Below are 20,768 nucleotides of genomic sequence, written 5' to 3'. Positions count from 1 at the left end.
TTCTACCCAGAAAAGCAGTTCATTGCTGGCCAAACCACCACGGGGCTCAAGGAAAGATTATTTTTTAGGATTTTCTATAGGCATTATTCCTGTTAGGGAGATACGAGTACTTTTCATTGCTGAAACTTAGTTTATTATACCAAGTACCAAATGGTACATTTGAAATGGATATGAAAAGATTAAATAAATATTATATTTGTTAATATGCATAAGCACTCAAAATATGGTAAGAACATTTAATCTAGGGTTTTAATATGCTATGGTGGAGATTCTGTCTCAGTTTACATCTGCCTGTAAATCTACTGAATTCAATACAGATGTCCTGTATAACAGTATAACTGAGAGAAGACTCTGACCTGTTTTGTCTGATTTTTGGGACTGTGTTTGTAGCCTTGAAGTCCTCAGAACACAAATATGCTCAGATTTAGATTAAAAAAATAGCTCAATCCATTCCTCAATCAAGAAAGTTTAACACATCCTTCTGGCAATTTTTTCAATTGTTCTTTTTGTTGGCATTGTCAGATGTTTGCAAGATGTCTGTGAAGTCTCTCTGTGTGGTGGCCAACCTTCACTGAGCCACTGGATCATCAACTGTGGAAGAAAAAAATTAAATAAAAAAAGCTGTTTGAAGGGTTTGCAAAATAGAAAGATACATAATATACTTGAATCATATCTTTTGGATAGTTTGTGGGATTGAAGCCAAGCTGTGGTTGCGTATATTTAAATTTAAAGTGATAAAAGACAATGCATATCTCTCTTGATATCAATTTCCTCATTAATGATAAGTAAAGGACAGTTAACAAAAAGAGGAAGAAGCAAAACTGGGAGGAAACTACCTGGGATTTTCTATAAAAAACTTGCCATTCCTTATACTAATTATAGCTTGAATCAAAAACACCATCTGGTTTAGAGTTCAATAGAAGAGAATAAAAGTATCATTTTAGTCTTGTGTTTTGTTTTCACCATCCAGGGTCATTCCATAGAAGAGAACATAGAACAATGAAAGGAAAGATGTTCTCCAAAAAAATAGCCCCACTTTTTTTCCTTTTTTTTTTTTCTCTTGGGGGTGGGGGGAGGGGAAGTTGCTTCTCTGTTGTGCTTTCTCCTTTTCTGAGAAGAGAAAGTGACATTACGGAAAATGAGACAAAACACTATAGTACCCATAGGAGATTCCTGATTCAGGAGATGGGAAGCTGCTCCTCTGCCTGTCCCTTAGCAGTCTTTGTTTCTTCTGACCACCCGATTTACCCACAGGAATGAGTAAAGCCTTTTGCTAGGTACTACCAGTGATTCATATGATTAGACAATGTTTTTCATTTCCACAACTTCCAAAAGATTAATCTTGTTTACCTACTTGGCAAATGAAACTGAGTTAAGGTACAAATTTGGAATAGCTCTCTGACACTTAATATTTAGTGTTTATTTTGTAGCATTTAAGTAGTTGCCAAGAGAGAAATAGATAAGAATAGGTTTGTTTCAAGTATCGTCCCAAAGTTTTCACTCACTATAACTCTGGTTTCAAGACAATAGTTAGCCACTTCTATAGGAATTTGATGTTTTGGTGGCAAAGAACATAAGAAATACTAACATAAGAAATACTAACATAAGAAATACTAGCAGGATATGAACCTTGAAATAGGATTTAGCTCTCAAATCAAGACACCAAAATCAAGTTGTACAGGCATTAAATACGTGTCTAAACTCTCCTTGCAAATAATTGAGATTTTATCACTACTGTCAATGGAAACTTAAGAGTGATTAACCAAACTTATGTGTCCAGGTGACATCTTGCATGTCTAGATACCTAAATACAGGTATTTTCCTTTGTGATCTGCATTCTATCCTTAGGGTGGGATTCAACTACCAGAGCACAAGTATACAGTGTTGTTTCTCTTGCATCAGGCTATCCTTTTTGGAAGAAGACTGTCTCTCGTAGGTCCTATGTCACATCCAGCTGTCACTGACTATCTAAATGCTGAAATCTCAAATGGCATATGACAATATTTTGAGGCAACGTATTTAAGCCTGAAGTTAGTGACACTTCTGCAAAATTTGGAAATTATCGAGATAAAAATTAGTGGGTGCATCATAGTATAAAAGGATCCTAGTTTTGAAAACAATTTTCATAGGTTTTGCTCCATATTGCAGCAGTGACTTACATAGTTGAAGCTTGGGACTAGCTCCAGACTATGGGGTTAGACAGAACTGCTTAGTGTGATAGTTCTGCCAGCCTTGTGTAACCAACCCATCCGTGGACCGATTGAAATTTGCACTGAGTTTTAGGATTTGTTCAGCCCCTGCCTTCCTCATGCAGACATGTTGTTGCCAGCTTGGGACAGCTGAAACTGGCACAACGTTCACAGCAATCTGTTCTGAATTGTATTTAAATTTTTTCATAGCTCTAATTATCATTTTATCATTGCTTTTCAGACATATTATATGCTACTATGCAAAATCCCTTGTTTGTTTTGTTTTGCTTTGTTTTGTTTTGGTTTTTTTTCCCCCAGATATTTATCTGCTGTTTTCTTAGAATGCAGTGTTTAGTCTCCCACTGGCATTTAGTCTTTAATGACACTACGAACAAAACGTAACAGTATAGAATCCAGTATAGAATAATTCATCTGAAAATAGATATCATACACTGCAGATATGGCGAGCTAGGGCAGTGTCCATCTACTGGCCCTCGTTTGTTTTCAGATGGTCACCAGAGGTCAGTTCAACAATGTCCCCATTGATCCCTTTCTATCCATTTAACTTTCACTACTACAAGAACAAAACTCCAAACACACACACAAAGAGAGAAGGAAGAATGTGCTCATTATGGTTCAACCGGAATTCACAAACACAGAAAAGATCCTCTCTATTGGCTGTTTCCTCTTGCAACTTGACTTCCGAAATAGGGCTACCCTTTTGTACAAGATACAAAAACAGAAATGCAAAAAAATCCACCAGAAAGCATGTGACTTCCAGAATTGCCTGTAGCTTTCCTGGCACTGGGTTGAGAAATATTTCTTCATCTCATGTTACATAATCATCCTTGACGCATTGTTTGTTCCAGCTCAGTGCTGTTTTCATCAGATAGGAACCACAAATCTAATGGAATATGAGGAGTGTCCCCCTGATGGTGTATGGGGGATTTTTTGCAGCTTTTTTTTTTCAAGTTTCATAATTATGAAAGGTATTTAAAAATATGTGCTGGAACAAATACTTTTTGAAACCATATTTCTCATTAGCTAATGTTCTTCTTCACAGCGCACATTTCCTGTCTTTTTCCAGTAAGCACACTGTTTACAGCACACTGAGATCCCATTTGAATGAATGAAAGGAAGAACGAGTAAATGAATGAATGAATGTATATTTAACATAACAGACCCTTAGGATAAATTCAATTTACTTTAATAAAATTACACCAGGGATTAATTTATCCTGTAATGTTTCAATGGCACACTCTAAGGGATTTACTCCAAACCACATGAAGTCAATGTAGCTTTTCCATTGATTTCAGTGGGTCTGGATCAAGTTTCAGAAGGATTAAACAACTGCTTATTACTTCTTCTTTTATTTTTTACTCACAAACTAAATAATTTTATTCAGGTAAACCACTTCACTGGATAATCACTCCTTGAACCTTGGTATCTGTCATTGCTATCTTTTCCAACCTCTGTAAAGACATCTCTCCAGTCTCCCTATCAAACTGTGACTTCTTTCTGTCTAGTTTTCTGTAAAGTTCCATTGCTTAGACATATCCTTACTGTTAAACCTGTTCTTCCTTAGGCTAAAACTAGGTGAATCCTTCTTTCCTTTTGCCTTGTGGAAGAAACACCACGATCCCCTTCAAAGCTCACTTTCTGGTCCTTCTGATTCCCCTGATGTTTCCGACCTCTGTCCAACATTCAGGGTTGGACCTCTGTCCAACATTCAGTATATATTCTTATTTTAACCCCAGTCTGCAGTCGGGGTTGCTCAAATTTCATTCAGAAAACTTCCCCTTACACACACTCAGGGAGCCTTGCAATATCCTTCATGTTCTCTCATTTAATTTCCTAATGTTGATTTCTTCGTCTTCCTTGTCACCGTATCACAAGCTCTACTTAATATCCCAATGTATACAATTTGATCCTTCCATGAAAAGACTTACACTGGACTCCATTACATATCTAGTGTAGCAGCTGCTCACACTGCCTCAGAAGAACATGAAAAGCCAAGTTGTACCTGAATCATAGTCTGATCACTGGTTGTCCTCTTGTTTCACGGTGGAGAGAAGTAAACTGGCTCAATTTATAAATTATCACAGATTGTTCTCTCACCTTCATGCTCATCTTTAACTGTAAGGATGTATTAGTGAAGCTTATTGGATGTGTGTCTTGGGCCTGATACTTGATATTTTCACTAAAAAATCCTGAATGATAGAAAAAAGACTATGTTTATTAGATCTTCAGACAAAATCACATTGGAAAGGTCTGAAAGCACTTTTGAAGATAGGACCAGAATTCAAAATAATTTTGATTATTTGAAGAAATGACTTGAAGAAAAAAACGGCATCCCTGTAAGAACAAGACCAAAGTCGTACTGTTGGAAGGAATAATCTAGATAAGGCAGGAAAGGGTACATAAGTCGTTCTTTACGAGAGGTAGTAGAAATTGCGTTGTTACCACCTGAACTTGAATCAGCAGTCATGCTGTAGGAAAACAAAATCAGACAAACAGGAGTGTGATCTCTAAGAAGAGGGAAGGTTAACACTGGCAAGGTTTTGCGTGGAGTCTTCTGTCCGGGACTGGACAAAACACTTCAAGAGAGGGGTGGAGCAACTGAAGGCCATCAGAATGAGAGCAACAAGAATGAATAATTGATTAGAAAACATGGCTTAGGAAGAAAAATTGAAAGAACTAGGGCTATTTAGCCTAGATAACAGAAGAGAGAGGAAAATCTTATTACTAGTCTTCAAATATTTTAAAGTCTGCCTGCCCAGACAACATGTTCCACGTGCATGCTGTTATGACCAAATGCAATGGTTTTAAATTTCAACAAGGGAACTTTTAAGATGTCAAGAAGAGCTTCCTAACAATAAAAGTAGTGAAACACTGAAATACATTGCGTTGGATGATCATGAAATCTCCAGTTTTGAAGGTCTTTCAGAATAAATTAGATAAATTGTCAGGAGTACCATAGGTGGAACTGATCCTCTTTTGGGCAGGGAGACAGACTGAGTGATCTTTCAAGGTGTTTTCTAGCTCAATTATGTCAGTTACGTCTAGGACTATTCTGGCCTGGTTATGTAGGCTTTTGTGCTGCTGAATCCAAGGTTCATCTACACCTTCTTGCTGTCCTGTCATGTTCCGTGCACCAGTGTGAGATAGGCAAAAGAGCTATGCAAAACAGGATATTCAGACCTCCAGTTTGGGCAGGAGGGAACCTTAATCAGTAAACAAGTTTAAATATCACTTTTAAAAATATTTATTAATATTTTACATAAATATTTAACAATAGAACACATAAGGGCAGAATATGTTTGCCTGATGCAAACCCACTGCAGTAAGGAAAATATGATTACCAATCTGTTTAAATGTTACATCTGTGAAGTACTCCATTGCATATGATCTATTATTGTTTCACCTACAGTAAAACCCTTGTGCTTATATTTCTAAAAAAAAAAGAAAAAAAGGCAACCCAAATAGCTGAGCTCTAACACAATGGACATATATGGACACAAGACCATGTATGAGGGCCCTTCATTCACCTTCATGCTGACAGGTCTGAAGTCCCACATAGCCTGGAATTTACCTTACCAAGGAAATGTATCTCATTTATTATCTCTGGGAAAGAGAGTTACTATTTTTTCCCCATCACCATGGTAAGGGAAATAATGGTGCTGGAATTCTGTCCATTTCTTAAAAATAAAAAGCCATGTCAAAAGGAGATACACATTAGGGTTCAAATTTGTACTGGTTTACAAGATTAAGAGAAACTTATTTTAAACAAATTAAGCTCTCTGTCCAGAAGCATGGACAGAGTTTAATCCATAAGATAGGCCAGTCGTGGACATGCACAAACCTTTGAGTACACAGGATACCATTTGACAATTTGAGGTGGTAGCTTTGTATTGCTTTTTTGTGAAACCTAATGGCATGTCAGAAGGAGAACTGATAAAATCTAGAGAAGCTCAGGTCCTCTTTTTAGAAAAAAATATGTTGAAGACTATGTAAGCAGACAGACAAGCAAGAACTTTGGTCTATATCTCAGGTGCTAAAAGCTGGGAATTGAAGACCAAACACTACTTGAAAAATACCATGAAGGTATGGAGGTATTTTACCATGTAGTGGAATCATGAAGACACAAGTTTGAGTAAGTCAGTGCCTTTTTTTTTGTTCCTTGAAATACATTATTTTTACTCAAGGTGGTATGGCCATCTCAAGTAAAAAAAACTTTCCCACTTTATTTTATCTATTTTCTTTATGCAGCAGAATACCTGAAATAAAAAGAGCTGCTGGTTTATAGGCAATTACTATGGCTATATTCAGATTAGGAGAATACTTCTATAAAAGATATTTAGGTCTTACTTGAGACTTTACTGAACCGCTCTTTCAGTTTTGCTCTTGCATAATCACTGTTCAAGGGTACGTTTTCTGCCAAAGATGCAAGTAAACTGAAGAGACTGAGGGTTGCAAAGGGAATCATGTTGCAACTGGTGTCATCAGAAGGAGTTCTGGCTGAGTCATCCAGGGTTTCTTTTATTGCTTTCCAGGGTAGATGTACCAAAACCAATAGCTTCATCACCCTTGGAAAGGGTCCTCACCAGTTTACACCATCAGTATATCATGCAGCCAAGCTATTCATCAGGGACTATCACACTGGTTTTGGACACTTAGCCAAAGAGCTAACCTCAAAAGCTAGGTTCTCAAAACTCCTATGTTTGCTGCCCAGCAATGACTGAAGTCCCTGGGCCTCAAAGGTTGTCTAGATGGTGCAACGCAGTGTCATACGGAGATGCTGATGATGGCTCTAAGTGAATTCACTCAGGTGCCAGCAATTTTATGAGCCATAATTTTAACCCAGTCAGAACTCTGTACTAACTTGGGTTGCTCCCAGTATCCAAGATGGATTGTTTAGAGTTGGCTCAGGTAATTGTGCACAATACTGCATTATTTCTACTACTAGCAAGGAGTTGTGCCTGTTACCCTTTTCTAAGAGAGGGAGAGCACAATATATGTTCTCTGAGCTGTGTATAATCTAGAACAATGCTCAGGAAAACAATAATAAATTTCACTATCAACACTGTTATTTTCCAAGCAGGCCTACAAAATTATGATTAATAATAGACTGATTCTGGTTTGCACACACTGAACACCTGAGCAATATGTCCTTAGATAGGGCAAAAATTCATTTCCAAAACCCATTAAAATCACATAGCAGGGTCATTTCCACATAAATAAATGAATTAAAGAAATGTAAACAAATAAATATAGCAGTATACCAGGGCAAGAAACCCACAAATACAGATAGCCTGGGATGGATTTTAAGCCAGGCTTCAGCTGTTACAGTCAAGTTGATGAATTTAGATACTAGAAAATTGATCACAATGACTATTAACAATATTATCTAAACTGTGCTCCAATTTGCAAGCCCTGTTCTGGTCCCTGTACTCTGGTGAGTACACACGGACAATAAGGATATGTCAGTGTTGTCCCTGTTACCCATGGGAGGCAGTTAGCAGTGTCAAACATGTAAATTAGAATAGTTGCATGTCATAAGGTTCAGTTTCTATAGGCTGTTATGTTTACTTCTTTTACTGCACCAGTGCAGAACTGCACAGCACAGAGAAATGCAGAGGAGAGGCTACAAAGATAAATGAATAACCAATGGTTAACAGTCCTTATTTCTAAGCTTTGTTCACAGTGACCAGCAAAGAGTAGGATGCCTGCACTGCAAGCAGGTGTCTTGTGTGCCATGTCGTATCCTTCACGTCTCTGAGAAGGAGGTCTGTATGCTGTCTGTGGTGCAACACTTCTGGTCAACAGATCTCCTTTTTCCCTGGGGGAGAATCATGTGCAGCCTTCAAGCAGAGTCAGAAAATCAAGTCAGCTCTCTGATATTACAACATACTGGAGGGGAGGCCTGAGAAGTAGGCCAATTTTATTTGCTCAGCTGACAGCATGATAGGAGTTGCTGTTAAAAGGAGCCATTGGATGATAAAAAAAGGTCCTCCACATTCCCTGCCAAATCCTCCTATCAGGCTTCCATGAGTTCGTATCAGGTCACCATGGGATTCCTTTCATCTCATAACACTGACTTCATTAGTTTCCATGACCTATCTGAAACAGTAGCATATATGGAAAAAACCCTAAATTTAGATGTATGACTAATCTGCTTTTGTTTTTCCTTTCCTGGATCCTCTTTCACATACAAAGTGGAAGTTCAGCTTTGCTGTAAAACATAATTTTGCTTGTTATATTTCCAGAACATTGGCCTTATATCTGGTGTTCTTTGTGCATATTGACACTAATTGATAGTAACAGTGCTGTGACACTGCAGTAAGGTTTCCCACAGCACAGGCAAAGCCACTGCAGGTTAGGCTGCCAGCCAAGCCAGTTAATGCTTCCCTTTGCATTCCTTTCAGCTCCCCAGAGAAGAGCCATTTTACGGACACCTGATAGTTAAAGGTCCAGGACGTTATTGCCTCTGTTGTTGCTGTTAAAAAACTTACCTAGAAATGGTGTCACTGCACAATCTTATTTCAGAAGCTGTAACTTGTAAAGGAAAAAGGATATGAAAAGCTTCAGCTACACAATTTGTCATTAAAGCTTTAAGTTAATTTAATTAAAACTATAATTGACCATTTCAAAAAATGACAGCAGATATACTGCTTGACCTAGGACTGATAAGACATAGTAATGAGATTAATAGAGTATATTTTTCTGTGTGCAGATAGTAACTCCACACAATATCAGCTGAATATATGACAAACTTATTCTTCTGCCTTTTACTGGCCCTGCCTGTACTGCAGTTCCAAGGCAAACAAAGGGAAGTGAGAATAAATGAGTACCTGGTTCATACAGCTGTTAATGAACTTGATGTACCCCATTTCACGTAACTGAGCTTGTTCATTAGTCACTGCCCTGGTATCTTTGTATACAGATTTGTGCGAGTGTCCTCAGAGTAGCTCTAGTAGGAAAAAAGTCTCAAAGCATAAGCATTAAGTCATGTGATGCCTTTTTATTTTTGTTTTCCCATCCCTCAGATCAAAATTTGAGGATATAAAATTTGACCTACTTCTTTTCTGCCTGACCTGAAAAGGCTTTTACATACACAAACCAGACTATTTTCTCCCAGACAATCAAACTCTGGATAAGTTCCCAAACACAAATACAGAGATTCCTGAGATTATAACATAAATATTGACATAACAGAATTAATCCACAGAGGAAAGGAGTCAGAGGGGTCCATATTCAAAGGCCAGTCTTCTAATAATCCTGAACCACACCACTCCCAGAAAAGGCGCAGTAGGTATTAATTAAAGCAGAGAACTGAAAAATCAGTTCCAGGGTCTATACCTGATCAGTGGGGAAAGTAATTTTCCTCTTCCATGGCTTTTATACCCAAAGCTACCCTGTGTCAGCACCAACATGCAGAAATCAGGGCAAGTCAGAAATACATCTAATAAAAGACATGGAACAGATCAGAGATAAAACAGAGGGCAAAAATAATAATAAAAAAATCATTCACCTTCTCACCCTAGAAGACTTTTGCTCTGTACAAGCCTCTGTGTTTAACTTTTAAACTCTTTGGGTGCCAAGGGCTTTTCTCTGTGCATGTACAGACTGTCCCAGCCAGAGCAGCTCAGTCACTAATGCTCCCTGAAGCATTCCTGGAATATAACTACTAGTCATTACTTTGACTAAATTTTCGGGGGGGGAGGGGGGGGTGGGGGGTGTCAGCCCAGTAAATGGGCTTCAAACATACCCATATTAACAGAATTAAGCACCTCAGAAAACACATCCATAAGCAGCATCTCTTCGAAAGAGTGGGTGTTGGGACAGCCCCCTCCCAACACACACGCATGCTCATACACATGCACACACAGACAGGTTCCCTGTTTCTCTTTTCTAAAAGTCTGCCAAGTGATCAGAGATTCATCAGCAGATGTAAGCCCAATTCTTTCCTCAGTCATGCAGTTCTGCATTTTACCCAGGGCAGTTCATTGTAAGATACGTGAACAGGGCGGGGGGGGGCAGGGACCCCAGGCACCCTTCCTCCAGGGTAGATGCTTAGATCCAGCCAGCCTTGCACTCTTAACTCTCACTAAGTCCTGCACTCCCACTGAGAAGTGGAGACTATCCTCCCTCAGCTTTTGTTCACAGTTGAGAGTGTCGCAGGAGAAAGAAAATGTAGGAAGACCTAGAATACCAAGCTGGGCTCATACTGTCACACAAAACAAACTCAAGCATGGCAGTGCTAGTCATCCTCACTACTTGCCTGTTAGCATAGCCTGGCTCACCTTCTATGCAGTTTAGACAAGACTACATTTGCCCACATCCTCAGTCTCATGCTATAAAGACACTGCTCTGATGGGTTGCATCGTTACTCCCCCATTTATTCAGGCACTTCCCGTGGGAAAAAGTAGACTTCAGAAGAAATTATTCCATATAGGGCTTTAGGAACACCATTGCTGGCAAAAGAGAGATGCAGAGCCAAGGGATATGTTATGTGGACATGATCAGTCTGTGCAAGTTGGTCTCAGAGACAGATAATAGTCCCATGCCCTGCTTTGCTTTGCAGTCTAGATCTGGCTGATGTCTCCCAGTCCTGAATGAGTGCTCCCACCCTGAAACTATCACTTGAAAAAGAGCACTGTGTCCATCAGCTATATCTCTTTATAAGAGCAATTCCTGCTCGGTTCTTTGAAAGAACAGCTGTCCTCATGCCTACTCTCTAGAAAGGATGTGATAGGAAGAGATAGTCATGACTTCCTGCATCTCCAAATGAGGAGCTCAGCTTCTGAGGAGGGATCAGCTTTCTCTATTTGCTAGCTCTAAGCAAATTCCACCTTAGAGTGAACTTTATTCTGAGGTGCCTACCTTGACTTCTGCATTCAATCCAGAACCTCAGTGCCCTTAACTGGGTCTGGGTCATCTTCTCAGCCTCACTACTAAAACACTAGTTGCCTTAGCATCCAAGTTCAATGCAGTCAGGTCTTTCATCGGGTCTAACCTTGCGGAGAACACTAGGAAACAGTCACTAGGAACAGTAGGAAGAAACACTAGGACAGTAATGCAGCTCTATACTGGCTTTGGTTTCACCAGCCTTCATGCTGCTCTAAGCATTGCTGACATCTAGCAGACACTTAGAAGTGAGTGTGCATGTGGCAGCCTGACAGAAGGTAATGGGTGGATTCCCCCCACCTGCGAGCCAAAACCCCAGGGGGTAGGAAAGGGAACGTGGATTAGTAAGCTGTATATCTTCTAACTGGAGTTTCCCCTTCAGCAGGGAAATCCACAGATTCACAATGAATGCATTTCTCCAGCTCCCGTGAGCAACCAGAGTGATTTTTTTTTTGGTCTCTTATAGTGAGGGCTAATTAATTCTCCTCTGTAAACATCCCCTTCATTTTATTTGGGGCTTTTGTTCGGTTCTTTTTTTAGCTGTCTTTCCCTTATCTCCTTTACCTCCACTACTTCTGTTGCAAAAATATTGTTCCTCCTGATAGTTTGTTACTGATCTATTTATACCATCGCAGTGTTTGGGAAATGTGTAGGGTGTTTAGGTAATATATTGCAGAATTCCCATGAGGCATGTGTCTGTTATGTATATAACATTCCACCTCCTCTTGGTATCTTAGTACTGGATTATGGCAGTGTCATATGGTGCATTGTCCCTCCACCACGTTGCCAGGCCTGCTCAGCCATGAAACAGATATGCTGGAGACACAGGAGTAAGGAGGAGGCTCTACACACTGCTCACTCAAGGATAGAGTTGAAGCTGCAAACTAGTGGATTAGTCTAGAGTACTCAGAGTCATCATCTATCTGATCCATGTGAAAACTTGAGGGAGATTCTTTTTTTGAGGAAAAGGAGGAATGCAGTCAAATTCAGAATCTGGCCTTTTTTACCAGGTGTGTGTTGATGAGCAGGTGTAAACACAAGCTCTTCTGCCTTCATGGTCATCTGCACCTTCTGGAAAACATCCATAATTCTATACTTTAATCTTCTGCAGTTTGTAATCTTCAGCAGAGGACTCTAAGAGGAAGAGCTAAATTCACCAACGCCTTGGTGTTATTTGAAGTACAATGGTCACAGTGGGTCATTGTCTTCATCACTTCTCAGGAAAGAATAATAGTATAGTCTATTGTAATGGACTATGCTACCTTGACACTGGGTGGAAAGATAAAAGCAACGTGAAACTGCGTGACATGCCCTTGATACACATATTGTAATTCACTAAAAATGTCAAAGTGGGATCCATCATGGAAGATATAACCATCTTTCAAACTTTGTGGACATACTGGGTTTTTTTGTTAAGTTTAATGTTTTTTGAGACTGAACTTTGTTCCAAATTAGCTGCTGATGGCAGTGTTTGGGGAGATCATATTTTACTGAGCTACCATAAAGAAAGCATGACCACAAAAAGAAAAATAAGCGTGACAAGATCCTTGCTACTGCACAATTATTAATTTCTTTTCAGTTTGGCAGAAAACAGTGTCATGGCAAAAAGAAACTGGGAGTGTGGCAACAAGACAGGATAAGCCCAGTAAATTCAGGAATAGAATGAGCTCTTATATGTTTGTGTTTGCCTTTAAGGCTTTTTAATTTGCAGGGAGATTACTTCCTTCTCAATCCAATGCAGAAAAGCAGTTATTAGTGGCTAATAGCCAGGGGCCAAAAGTGTCTAAAGATTTTTAAGTACTTGGCATAATGTTTTTCAGACCTTCAATTTTACATCTAAGTAATATATTCTCAAATAGATCAACATTATTTAGAAGTATATGTTAACATCTGTTAAATAATTTTGGCTTTAAAAATGTTCCTTTTCTTTTAAAGTTAGAATGCTTTATTTCAATATTTCTTGAAAGATACATTTCTATTTTTTTTATTTGGAAATGTTTCATTTAGAGGTTGAAACACTGAACAAGAGTAAGAAAAATAATAAAATTATATAAAAATTTTAATTGACCTGAAACCATGCTCACGTTGCTATTATCAATTATACATTAAGAAGAGGTTCTGCAGGGTAAGGGACTAAGCTTTTGACTGAAATGCCCTTTCCCAGTCAATCTTGTTGCCAGTGGGCTGCAGCAGAGAAAAGCAAGAAGCAGGGAGTTTAGTCATGATTATTTTGACTTAGGAATAATTTTTTTCCCATTTGTGAAAGCAAGATGAAATAAATGGTCTATTTAACAATTCATTTTTGTTTGATATCAAGAACAGCAAATGCATTTGATTAACCAACAGTTTCTTCCATCAATACTCAGATTCAAAGCAGCAGAAAAGAAAAAAATGATAAATTATGAATCAGGAGAGTAAGCTTTGTTTACATCAACAGATTGTTTCACCAACAAAATAAGTTTCCTCTTCCCAGCTGTAAACTTCAAGAAAAGGATAAGTAAATACATCAATGTATCATTTATCTTGTGCCTGAAATGAAAATTAGGTTTAATAGGAAAAACAAACCTACCATCTTCTGCTTAGGAAGTAAAAAACAATCCATTATAGCATAATGTTATTTGTTTGAGGATTATGAGGCAGTATAATTCTTTAACAAGATCATGCTGTGTGCTGTTGATGTGGAGAACATTGCTAATTCCATTTTGTCTAGTCTCCTACACAACATAACTTGCGACAAAGTATTGTGCTGTTTTTTTTCTGGAGAAGTCACTTGTTGGTATAAGTGACTTTAACCCTTCAAGCAATAAAAGACAAAAAATACTGATAAACCTGTGCCACCTTCTTATGAATAAAGGAGAGAGCAGTGTCAATAATGCCATATCATCAGCCACAGGAAATTTGTGTGATCTCATGAACTATATTTCCATTCCATCAGGGTTTGTGGTGAAAGCCGGCATGAAACTCATCCTTTCCATCAAAATGCAACAGGAAAAAGGAACCTGTCCACCCAGGTATACCCATTATGTGTCCCACAGCTGGAAAATACTTGTAGCAGTTTCTAGCACAAGCATCTTTGCCCTCCCATAGCATCAACAAGAATCATTATCTGTGGGCTATTTCATTAGCACATTTAATGATAATACTAGAGGGGAATTCATATAAGCTGTGCTGGCAGGAGGGCACTAAAATGTGTGCAGAAGTTCTAACGGGATGCAGGATGCAAGCAGCTGTGTGTCAACACGCTCTTTCATAATGTTTCTTTAGGCCTACTCTTGCTCCTGTCAGGTTTTTTAACACCATAGAAGCTTTTCAGTCAGATTTGAATTGCTATATTTATTTCCTTGATACCTGAAGGGGATTTAGGTCTAAATCCCAAAACTGACAGTAAATATGATATGCACATTACATATCTGATATGCAAAACTGATAAGCACATTGCACATCAGTCCTAAAATGGCATGCAGGCAGGCAAGAGGTTCAGAGTCAGAACTCCCAGCAAAATAGTTTAAAGTGGAGGGGTTTCTTCCAACCTTGGAAAAGTCAAGCAAATGCCACAGAAGTGTTTCATCTATGTATGTGAAGACAGACTTGTAGAAACTCCTATTAAAGGGCCGCTGTCATTCCAGAGTCAGGTGGCAAATACCCTCCTGTGGTTTTTTCGACATCAAATTACACATTCTGTAAGTCTTAAAGATACGTCCTGCTGCAGTACAGCTGCTGACTCAGACTGCAGGGAGATAGGGTTTCTGTTTACAGAGACAACGTAGAGCTGATGGGATGACCCAGTGACATATCGGAGTTCATCTGGGGGAGTAGGGCTTGAAGTGACATTGCATGTGTTAAACTGCCATACTGCAGATCTTAAAAATAGAAGTGCTGTGAAGCAGATGGTTCACTGCCACCACAGACACCATTTTGATAGGCACAACTGAGAAGTAGCTTCTGATGATACGCACATACATGCATATATATACACTCTGTGCGTATGTGTGTGTATGTTAGCAAGTATACCTTGAATATAGGCTATCATACAGCATTTATGCCTACTCCTGTATTCTTTCATGGCATACATTTTTTTTAGACAGAACATGTCTTTATGAACAGTTCTTTTCAATTTCAGCAATACACATCTTGCGAAATTTCCATTCTCCCACCGCTCAGTCACCTACATGTTAATCACTTGTGAAAACCCCTTTTCTCATCACCTCAGCTCAGGGCAGCAGTCCATGACATTTGGAACAAGCCTCAAAGAATATTCAGGGATTTTTGAGTGGAGGTGCATGGCCACAAAACTGTTGGGAGCAGAGGTGGAGGTATGGCTGGCAGGAGGTGGCTAGGAGGCCTTAGGAGACACAGGCTTCCTCTGCCCCGCATCATAAATTCAAGCTGGGGAATGCTTTATACTTTTTTCTTGAGGTGCCATCCTCCTCACCGCAACTCCTGGTTCACCCTTGTCAGTGCCTTCTCATAACACCTTATGGGAGCAGAAGCCAGGAGTTTGTTCCAGGGAAGCAATATGGGGAAGGAACACAAGGGAAAAAGTTTGAGAGTTGTTGGCTCGGGACAGATCATGAACAAAAGAGGTAAGTGGCTGGCGCTCTCAACTTCCCTGCCTGCTTTGTCCTACTAAAGCAGCAACAAATGACACAAAGCATTAACGTAAGGTATGTTGATGAAAAGTTGAAGCATGAGAACTTCCTTTAGTTTGTTTGTTTGGTTTTAGTTTGTCATGCAGTGCAAGAGTAGTAGAAAAATCACTTCATACTCAAAATCCAGGTAAAGAAGCAAATTCTGTCGGTGTTGCCTCAGCCATATATGTCTACTCCTTGAACCCAAAATGAAGAAAAGGTAATTAATCAATAGTAAAGTTTATCATGGAAATGGATTTCCTTAAAAAGAAATATTGGCAGCTAAAAAATCAAAATGGGGACTGGAAGGCCATCATTTAGAACTATTTCACAAAATGAAATTTTGAAAATGCTTCATTACGAGTCATTTGACCTAAGCATAAATCAAAAGTGTTTTGCTTAACTCTTATGTGGTTAAATTTTTATACCTTTTAAGTTTAAAATAGCAATCAATCTCTAAATGAAAAAGAGTTGAAAGGGACATAAACTTTAAAAAAATGCTTTTTTCTGATTTTTTTTTTCAAAATCAAATTTCATGAACATTAACATGTTTTGACAAAATCTGTTAGTTCTCTTAAAAAGGTATTTTTTATGAAAGCCAAATTGCTAAACTTAGGAAGTAAAGGCCATGTCTCTACTGAAGATTATAAATCACCCCTATATTTACAAGGAGATGCTGAAATTCCTGACTGGAAGCTGTATGCTGGTTTTTGGGTGACATTGTACTACTTTGCCAGGAACCAGTCAATATGTGAAGTTAGTTCATTTGATCAACTTTATCTCATATCATGTCGTCCTAACAGCTTGTATTTTCATTTCCTTGGGGCTCTCTCTCTGTTAACACATTTACTTGCTCTCTCCCTCCTGAAGTATCAGGCTACCTGTCAAGCAAGGAGCATCCCGGGATTTGTGCTGCATAGGTTGCATGTCCTCATCCTAGATAACTCCTGTTTGCAAGAACCAAGTTAAAATACACAAGAAGGTAGCTCACCCGTGAAAGAAGTGAGCAAAAAAAGAGAGAAGACAATAATGTCACAAAGACTGCTGATAAGAGTCATGAGTTACCATAAGAGTTAAGCTGTTTATCATGGTGAAACCCGTCCCCACGTGGCAATGCACGTGTCCCTGTAAGGACACACCCTGCCTTTGCACCCCAAGCCCGTCTGGCTATGTGCAAGGCAGCAGCCGGTAACCCTCTGCCACGGCACTCACTGGAAGTTGCATGAGTACACGGGCTGCACAGCAAACAGGCAGTTGCTTGCAAAGAGCAAGCTCCTTTGAAGCAGTGATGGGAATGAACAGGGAAGGCAAACAGGTGCAGATATACATCTGCTCCGGGAAAGTATGCGGAGACTGCTGGGTTAACAGCCACATTCCACAGACACTGATGCATTTCGGAAATGCTCTGGGTGCATGCTCACGGGCAGTCGTGCATCTGTACCAGCAGTGTCACACAACTGCAACTTGTCAAGATAACCCAATAAATCTTTAGGAGGATGAGATATAACTTTGGCTCCTGATCTTTAATTACAAACTTTCTCCAGTCGTGCTATGTCTGTTCAGTAGCTAGATAACCTGTGTTTCTTTTCAACACACAAGAACTGAAGCTATACCTTGGGGTACTTATCTCAAATTCCATTCATAAAACATTCTTGAGAAATCACTCCTGGGCATCATTAAATTCCCTTCCTGCATACACAGACTGCAGGTGTAAGATTCAGAATACCTGGATTTAGTGCTTGACTTTGTTAATGAGTTGAAATCAGTGATATTTTGTATATCACTTCTGTGTGGGTTTTTTTCCTGCTAGCCTTTGTCTTTTGAGGAGCTGTTGATATTGGTCTGTAGCATTTATGTATATATTGAGTCTAGCTTTTAGCAAGAAGGGATTTTTTAAGCAGGAAACTTCCAAGCTGGAGGGGACTTTCAGGGTGGGAACCAAATAAAGCCTGTGACTTCACTTCATATAATCTGCGGCATCATGATTTTAAGATACATATTATTTTATGGTGCGTAAAAGTTGTTTGGAGAGCCAATTCAGTCCCTTGCAAGGAAAATTTCTCTACCTTTGCATTGCACTATACAGATCAGATGCTGAGAGTAGCTTCTCAACAGCAGTTCAGGACAGGATATCTAACCTTGTCATTTACCCAAGTCATTTATACTACTCTCTAAACTTGACCTAGACTTTAAATCAACTTAAATCTGACTACAGGAACTGAAGACATCCCTTTGAACTCCATTGCAGACGCACCCCGAAGAATATAAACAGCCAGCTACAGAGAGCTTCTCAGGCTCTGGTTATATACTATGGTAGGTAACAACACTACTGTAATACACTGTAATCAACAGCAAAAATTTGTGTGGGGAAATGGTTGGGTTTGGAACTTGGAAATGTATCAGACTTGAGACTGCAGTTTCCTTTTTATAATAAGCCTTTCTCTGGTCTTCAATATTTAAATTAAAAATTGTTGCATATTTCACTTTAAACTGTCATACAACTATTTTCTTCATGATTTCACATAAAACACTCATGGAAAACATCAAGCATTAGAACAGAAAGGTAAACAACACTCCATTAATTTTGCTTTTTTTCTCCATCTGTCTATCTTACTTCTAACCAATTCAGCAAACCCTTTATATTTTTATAAACTGCATTCTAGCACTAAAGGAAATAAAGCACTATTATAAGAAATTGTGAAAATGGAAACTGTAATAACACAGGCTTGACCTGGCTCTCAGAAAAGGAATTAAATTACTCCAAATATTTAAAAGTGTATGTCATACTATTATGTAAAGCCATATAAGGAACAGAGTTTCCACACTAGGTTTCTTATGACCACAAAATAGAAATAAAATTATTATCCCATAAAGGTTAACATCTTGATTTCCAACCAGATGCACCAGGCACATGGAGGGGCAAACAAGGCAAGATAACAATGCAATAAAAACCCTCTGTGTTGTGGGCAAGGATCTCAGTCCAACACCTGTTTAAAATGGTGTATACAAGAGAAGTTAGGCCAGCACTTCACAGCCCCATGGCGACTGCAATTCGTCTGTGGGTAACTGCACCCATATTAGGTCTTCTGTGGAGCCAGACAAGTTCTCATGGGTAGTTTCAAATTACTTTGGTGCGCCTGTGGCACATTCACTTCAAGTCCTCCAGAATAAATCAGAGTGGCACCAGGCTGTGCTGCGCAGAGAGTGGAGCTGGGAGCAGCATGAGAAATGGGGAATGACAAAGGACCTTTAAAAATCCTTTAGAAGCAAGCTCTTGATCAAGATTTAGCAGGGCACTTGGATCCAGAATCTGGACCCTTATGTCCATGGAAAAAGAATTCTTAACCAATTTTATGGAATAAAATTTATTCCATAGATTTGATTCTTGGCATAATTTGCCAAGAGTGATAGGAATTTATTGTTCTTTTGAGGGATGCTTTTCTTCATATTGCTAAGAGTTTGTTTTCTCTGAAATTATCAGATGAAAGGACAGTTCCTACAAAGGGATTTGAAAATATGGCTCACTGTTCCCCAGTCTAAATGTTTATCCAACCATCTGCATACAAAGATTGCCTATTCCAGCTATCTCTGCCTCAAAAGATCTCACTGTTCCTACCACGAGTACATGGCAATAGCATAGATCACCTGACTGTGCTTGAACAAGCACTGGCTCAGGCTAGAAGTAGCTGGCTTATTGGATAACATTAACATTGACATTTACTGGTATCTCATAACTCCTGCTCTCTCATTCCAGTTTTGTCTGAGCTAGTAGCAACTGCAGAAAATATAACCTGGTGTGTGAAAGTCCCATGGTTTAGCAGTGTGGTAAAAATTTTGCAAGATCTGGCAAAGACTTCATACACAACTTTCACTATTTTAACTAGGGGTAGAGCATAGCTGAACAATTCACCTACAGGTTTCTGGCTTAAATTTCTTCTTGGCTATACACATGTGCATCCAAAATATTTTCACAGTCAGAAGAAGGAAAAGCCACCTAAACTTAAGGAGATAAAAGAGAGGACAGAGATTTTTGATGCTGTTTAATTATATGCCCACTGGTCTGAACATGACTTCTTCACACATCATATGTATGACTGCTTTCCACAGAGCACCAGATCCAAAAAAAATAATTCATCTTTTAGGCACAAGATACTAGAAAATTTTGTCGCTGGCGCTTTTGACGCAGGCCTAAAATTTTCTGTGATGAATTGGCACACAAGAAATAAACAGATATTTTGCCTCTGAACAATGAGTTTTCTTCCTAGAGACAGCCCCATGCTGTGAATACCAAACTGGGTTTTCTAGGTTAATGGAGGAAGAAGGTCTTCCATTTCTACTGAACTCACTGGAAACTATGTGTAGACTTTGTTCTACAGACTATGACCTATTTTCTCCATACAAATGCCTCATCTCCTCAATGTGATTCCCATCACAGGGACTGACATATTTTGCTGTTACAGTCTCTATATGCAGATCCTCTCTAAAGTACTGGATTGCTGCTCTTTCATCCATGGATGTCTCCTACAGTCAGTGGAACCTGAGAGCCCCAATAAGAACTCTAGATATTTGGCTCAGCCACCAACTTTCATCACATTTTTTGGCTGCTTGCATCCAGTTTAGACCAAACCACCATTTAAAAACCTGTTAATAGTTTTGTCCTTTACCAAAAACTATGATTTATTGACCTGAAAATCCTGGAAAAACATTAAAACATGACAATGATAAAACATGGCTGGAGCATAGCAAAATCCTTGTTCTTAAAAAAATTGCTTTGGCTTCTTTAATTGCTTGAAATGTTTGGGACTTGCAGCTTGGCTTGGCTTTTTACCACACAAACCAGCAGCCTTGCCATCTGCCCAGCACTAGGTTAATGCTGACTTCAAGGGACAAATCCTGACTGAGTCACTACCGATGATTCATTGTTTCACTTGGGGATTTCCTCCGAATTGTCCCACTCCAAGTCATCATGAAAAGGACATTCTACTCCTTCAATATTATAAATAAGAATCAAGCCAAAGAGAAGAATTAAACAATGCATAGTAGC

The 20,768-nt window shown here is 39.0% G+C and overlaps 1 long non-coding RNA gene across 1 annotated transcript in view; it reads right to left on the bottom strand.

The window, feature by feature from the left end:
* LOC143155665 (uncharacterized) overlaps nucleotides 1-20,768 on the bottom strand; it is a 46,732-nt gene that overhangs the window by 9,802 nt on the left and 16,162 nt on the right. The window contains exon 2 of the long non-coding RNA XR_012994448.1: nucleotides 357-591. This is a non-coding gene — a long non-coding RNA (uncharacterized LOC143155665). The remainder of the gene's footprint in view (nucleotides 1-356; nucleotides 592-20,768) is intronic.

Source organism: Aptenodytes patagonicus, chromosome 1 (genome assembly GCF_965638725.1).
Source record: "Aptenodytes patagonicus chromosome 1, bAptPat1.pri.cur, whole genome shotgun sequence".
NCBI lineage: Eukaryota > Metazoa > Chordata > Aves > Sphenisciformes > Spheniscidae > Aptenodytes > Aptenodytes patagonicus.
The sequence above is the reverse complement of the archived record's forward strand: the minus strand, read 5'-3'. Positions and strand labels throughout refer to the sequence as shown.